This window comes from Macaca thibetana, chromosome 1 (assembly GCF_024542745.1).
Source record: "Macaca thibetana thibetana isolate TM-01 chromosome 1, ASM2454274v1, whole genome shotgun sequence".
In the NCBI taxonomy this organism is placed as follows: Eukaryota; Metazoa; Chordata; class Mammalia; order Primates; family Cercopithecidae; genus Macaca; species Macaca thibetana.
The window spans coordinates 75,359,022-75,364,698 of record NC_065578.1 but is presented as its reverse complement, the minus strand read 5'-3'; the positions used below and the strand labels follow the sequence as shown (position 1 = coordinate 75,364,698).

At 37.9% G+C, this 5,677-nt stretch overlaps 1 long non-coding RNA gene across 1 annotated transcript in view; it reads right to left on the bottom strand.

The window, feature by feature from the left end:
* LOC126963204 (uncharacterized) overlaps positions 1–5,305 on the bottom strand; it is a 5,372-nt gene extending 67 nt beyond the window's left edge. The window contains exons 1-3 of the long non-coding RNA XR_007728978.1: positions 5,190–5,305; positions 802–900; positions 1–248 (exon numbers count right to left, since the gene is read on the bottom strand). The exon at positions 1–248 is cut by the window's left edge and continues 67 nt beyond it. This is a non-coding gene — a long non-coding RNA (uncharacterized LOC126963204). The remainder of the gene's footprint in view (positions 249–801; positions 901–5,189) is intronic.
* Between the last annotated feature and the right edge of the window lie 372 nt (positions 5,306–5,677).

Sequence of the window (5,677 nt, the reverse complement as noted above, 5' to 3'; positions counted from 1 at the left end):
TTGACTGGCCCTTCCTCCAAGATGCGTAATTTCCAGCTCCCCACTCAATTCCCCGCTTCTAGTTATACCACAGAATGAAGACCAGCCAGTCTTCTGAGGGTGTGGACATGCGGTGCCTCTTCCCTCAGATCGGAATCTTGCTCCCGTCTCCTTCCCTGGCTGGGCTCCTCTACTGCGTCACTCTCCTCATTGCCTTCCTCATGTTTCCTGGTATCACCTATCCCAAGTCGGGCTTTAGTTTGAGAAACCTAACATAAAATAGACAAATAGTGTTAAGAATAATCAAGAAAAATGAAACAGAAAGACATGGTGGGAAGGAAAACAGTAACCCATTTTCGTATGTCACTAAGAAAAATTTAAAGTCTTTATGTCAGTAGGCTACAGTGAAGAAAAAAACATGATGTGATCCTATTTTATTTTATTCAATTAATTCAGCCAGTATACACTGAACACTTTTTTAAGCTCTGGGAATATAATAGTGAGTACAACAGGATAGTCTGCCTTTTTGGAGTTTGCAATCTGTCTGGAAAACAGACATTGACCAATTAATTACACAAATAAATATAAATATAGGTGCCTTAAATGCCATGAAGGAGAGATGTGTGATGAAAAGTTATTGCGAGATGACAGTGGGACAATGGGTCAAAGTAACAGAAGATTTTATGTATATAAAATATAAAAATTAAAATAAATATATAAATTATATTAATGAAAAGAATTAAAATAAATATTAATTGAATTGATTACAAATAAATAAATAAGTGCACACACACACACGTGTATATATATAGAATCACATACTTGGAGAAGCTGAGAAGGAGAGACCCAGGAAAGCCAGTGTTGTAAACTCTGGTTTGAGTCCGAAGGCCTGAGAACCAGGAACTCTGATGGTATAAGTCCCTGTGTAAGGAAGAAAGAAGACAGATGTCTTAGCCTAGGCAACCAGATGCTGAGAGTAAAGTGAAACTTCCTCTACCTTTTTGTTCTATTTGAGTCCTCAGCAGGTCGGATAATGCCCTCTCACACTGGGGAGAACCATCTACTTTACTCAGTCTACCGATGCAAATTCTAACCTCTTCTAGAATCACTCTCATAGACACACTTACAAATAATGTTTAACCAGATATCTGGGCATCTTCTGAGCCAGTCACATTGACGCATAAAAAGAGCCATGACAATTACCTTGCAAGGGGAAGAGTATCTGAGCAGTATAATTCTGCCTGCTAGAGTACAGTGTAGTACATTCGACATGGATTAAAAGAAAAACAATAATAATAAACTAACCAGAGACTCTAGTTAGGCTCACATGTTTGTCTGGCTCTTTTATATAAGTATCAAGGAGCTTCCCTCTTTATATGGTTAGAGAAACACTACAGTCAACAGTGAACCTAGAATCTTCTAAGTCAAAAGTAAGACTGTCATTCTCACACAGCTGAGAACATTTTCAGTACCAGTGTGTCTCCCATCAGGGATAAAACTGAGAGACTTATTTTGTTTTATTGTACACATCTTATAAAATTTCACACAAACAATAAAACTGTAAAAATAATAGAGTGAAGATTCATGCATTTGTTATTCAGTTTAAAGAATAAAATATTTCCAATATAATTTAAAGTGTAAAGTACCCATTTGCTTCTCCCTCTGATCACATTCCCTTTCCTAATACTCAAAGGTAGCAGGTATTCTAAATGCACTGATTATCATCATCATGAGTTTCTTTATACTCACTATAAATGTAATATCCCTAAAGAATAGTCTCAATTTACATGGTATTATATTTTATACTAATATGAACATATTGTATACATTCTTCTACGCTTTACTTTTTCTGTTTATTGTCATACATGTGTGGTTCATTGTTGTAAATGTAGGTACATCCTGTCTGTTAATTTTCACTGCTGCATAATATTCAATTGTATTCATTCATTCTCTTGCTCATGAAAATTTAACATTTTTCAGCTTGAATCAGTCTATCCACATAGTATGTTTCTCCTCTTAAAATAACTGAATATTAATTTTGTCTTTAAACTTGCTTCAAAAACATTCTGTTCATTTCTGCATGATGTTATAGAATCTGCACTCCACTGGTGTGTCAAAAGTCTAGTTCTGAGATTCTGTATACGTCTGTGTCACTTATGGGTGGCTATTTGGTCTGTGTATATTGGGAATGGACCTGAGAAGTTCATCTCTATAGTGATTTTCTCTAGGACATCCTTAAATATTTTTTTTCTTTGCTACCACTGAAATTACAATGGCATACAAGCATGATTACTCCATCGACTCAGGAGAGAGGAAATGCTAGAAGCCTTTGTTCTTATATGGATATAAAGACATGTCAGAAAAGGCTATCATTATTCAAATTCATGACATGTCTTTCTTCTAAAAGTACTTTAAAACTATATAATTGAATTTATCCTGAAAGTACTTCTGGGAAATAGAGGCAATTTCAGCCCAATTTAATAAGTGACACTGAAGTTTGTTGGATCACCCCAAATCACACAGACTAGCTTTGATTCTTGCTCTAAAATGGCATATCTTCAACTGAACTGTCTCATACAGCTTTCATTTTTGATAGAATAGTTAAAGCCCACATTATTGTAAGTTGTGGCACTAGAAAAGCTATTTCAGCAACCGAATCGACCAAGGCTCCAAATCCCTGCAGACAGCTTTATCAGTTATGGTCCATTTGTCTGGCAATAAAAGAAACCCAATGGTGTTAACAATAGGGAAATTTATTGTCTCACAAAGAAAGAAGTCTAGAAGTAGTTAGCTGATTCAGTGGCTTATCATGGCCCTTGAAGAGCCAGATTCTTTTTTACTCTGCTCTCCCTTCCTCATATCAACATTAACCTCAGGCTGGTAGCAACATAGCTGCAGCAGCTCCAGGCATCACATCCAAATACAACAACATTCAGAGGAAAAAGGGAAATATATCTTTATAATCCTCTCTCAGAAACGGTCCTTGAAACTCCTCGTCTGACCCCACCCAGCAAACTTTGCCTCTAGTTGCACTGGCCAGAGCCATGCCCCATGCCTATCACTGAACTAAACATGAGCAAGGGGATGAGATTGTCATGTTTCTGCCAATCAGGTCCACAGCTAGAGGTGGGATTGGGGTCAGCTTCCCCTGAAATGCATGACTATGTGAGACAGGAGGAGATATCTAAACAAAATCAAGGTTCTGGTAGAAACAAAGAAGAAAGGATACGGCATAGGCAACCAAGAGTCCATCAGCATCAATTCTTTTTAAACCCCAGGCTATATACTAAGGATATAGGCTTTATCTCTAAGATTTCAGAGACAAAGAGGTGAATTCCAGTTGTTTTAGCCGCATAACAGATTTTTACAAACTCCAGATCCAACCCCCCAAAAAACAACCTACTTCAATCCCCCAAAATCTGTAGATTTGCAATCTCAATCAGCAAAGTGGATTATCAGTATTTGGTTATTCATAGGCCAAAATAAAGACCTTTGACCTGAGTATTTGAGTTAATTAACACTAAGGAAGAACATTTTGTGTTGTCTAGCTATAATGTGGTTTGAGGACTTAAGCCCATTGCTTCTAATGTAAAATGACAGACTAATATTCGCCATTCACTTGAAGAACTCGCTAATGTTCAATGTAAATTTTAAAGTATATGGAATTAAGTTAAATAGCTGGAAACATTTCCTTTCATTTCCTCCACTTTTTTTTTTCTTTTCTTTTCTTTTTGAGACAAAGTCTCACTCTGTCGCCCAGGCTGGAGTGCAATGGTACAATCTTGGTTCACTGCAACCTCTGCCTCCCGGATTCAAGTGATTCTCCTGCCTCAGCCTCCCCAGTAGCTGGGACTACAGGCGTGTGCCACTACACCCAGCTAATTTTTGTATTTTTAGTAGAGATGGGGTTTCACCATGTTGGCCAGGCTGGTCTTGAACTCCTGACCTCAAGTAATCCAACCACCTCGGCCTCAAAGTGATGGGATTACAAGCATGAGCCACTGTGCCTGGCCATTTTCCTTTCTTTCCATTCCCCAAGAATGAACTGGCCAAATTAAAAAAATAAATAAAGCAGACTTCAAGTAGGTACTTCAGATTTAACTTTGAACATACAGCTATCTTTTTTGAGTGACAGCTAGGTATTTGCCAAATGCTATAGATAGACACATCCAGACAGCCTGAAGGAAACTTGCCTGATCCAACAGTTTGCATATACATCTCTTTTCACATTCAAATGTTCTTAAAAATAAGTGGATTTTAAAATGATGCCAATATACCTGAAAATGCCAGTTAATTTTAGACAGAAATTTAAAAGACTGCCTGAATTTGATTGAGACAACTGTCAAAAATAAGAAAATACCCAGAAAATCTAGTAGTGAGGATCTGGGCAGATACACTGTAAAATCATCTCAATTGTTTCTAGTGCCAGATTTAGATGCCTGTTAACAACTCACGTCTTTATAAGGAGGCTCTAAAACTGCAAAAGTTTCCAATAAAAGGAAACTTCTGATGCCCATGTGAGTTTTCCATCAATTTCTTCTATGCTGTGATAAGCTTCTGTGAGTCTCAGCTACAGGCAGTGTTCTATTACACCCTTTCCCAAGTCTCAGGAGTTTTTCAAGATTTATTTGAAAATACACGTGGTCTTCTCACTCTGCTTTAGCATCAGCTCCAAGACAGTTCTGCTTTCATCCTTAAAGAACTTCAACGTGTATTTCTTTCAGATAAAGGCTTGCTGTCTTTAAGAATTCCAAAGTGTTTTTGATGTAAATAGGAAGAAATGTCTTTAGACATCAAGTAATGAAACCTGTACATTTCATCAATGTCCATGGCAATTGGCTGTTTAAAAGCTGTTAATTTGTTTACTTCTGAACAAATTAGAGAAGAGATACCTGGATGGGAAACCCAGGTGAAATTACTAGATTAGGTTCCAATGCATTAAGACAGACTTTCCATGACTTCAGAGCCTGGAATATGATTTTAAGCCATTTTACTGGATAATTCCTATGATTCATTTTGCATTCAACCACTGTGTCTGCTTTTTATTTTTCCAGCACACATCTTCCCAAAACTAAATCCTATGTCTTCAATAGCAGACAGTGGTGAGAGAAACATACACCATGTGGCCTTCATGTGAGTCACCTGTGTTACAGGTCATTAAGGCATTTAGGGAGATGAGTGACAAATCAGGAGTCAAAGAAAGAGGTTACCTGGAATCTGGAAGCGCTTCTCGCTCTTCCACTTCCTCAGCTGCAATTCATTCTCTTCCTTTCTTTTACCTTTTCCCCTCCTTTTTCTTCTTCTTTGTCTCCCCTTTTCTGTCTCTGAAACATAGAAAAACACTTTTGAAAAGCATGTTACTCAGTTGAAAGAACAGATAATAAATGGATCAGTTACAGGGTTTGCAGTCTGCTCTCTCCCTCACCTCCCACGTGCACATCCCCCGTCTACTAAAAACCAAAAGCCAAAACACATAAACACAACACAAAACAAAAACCCTTCTTGGGAAGAGCAGCTCTTCCTCTCTCCCCTCTCTTCCTAACCCCACCCCTATCAACTCCCAGGGAGGTTAGGAGCCGCATTTGGGTCACTAGATTTCACAAATGAAGATCAAGGTACTTGTTAGAAATAAGTAAAATAATGTACAGAATTAAAGAAGACCTTGGAAGGGAGAGGAGGCCCGGTAAGTCAAGAGCCA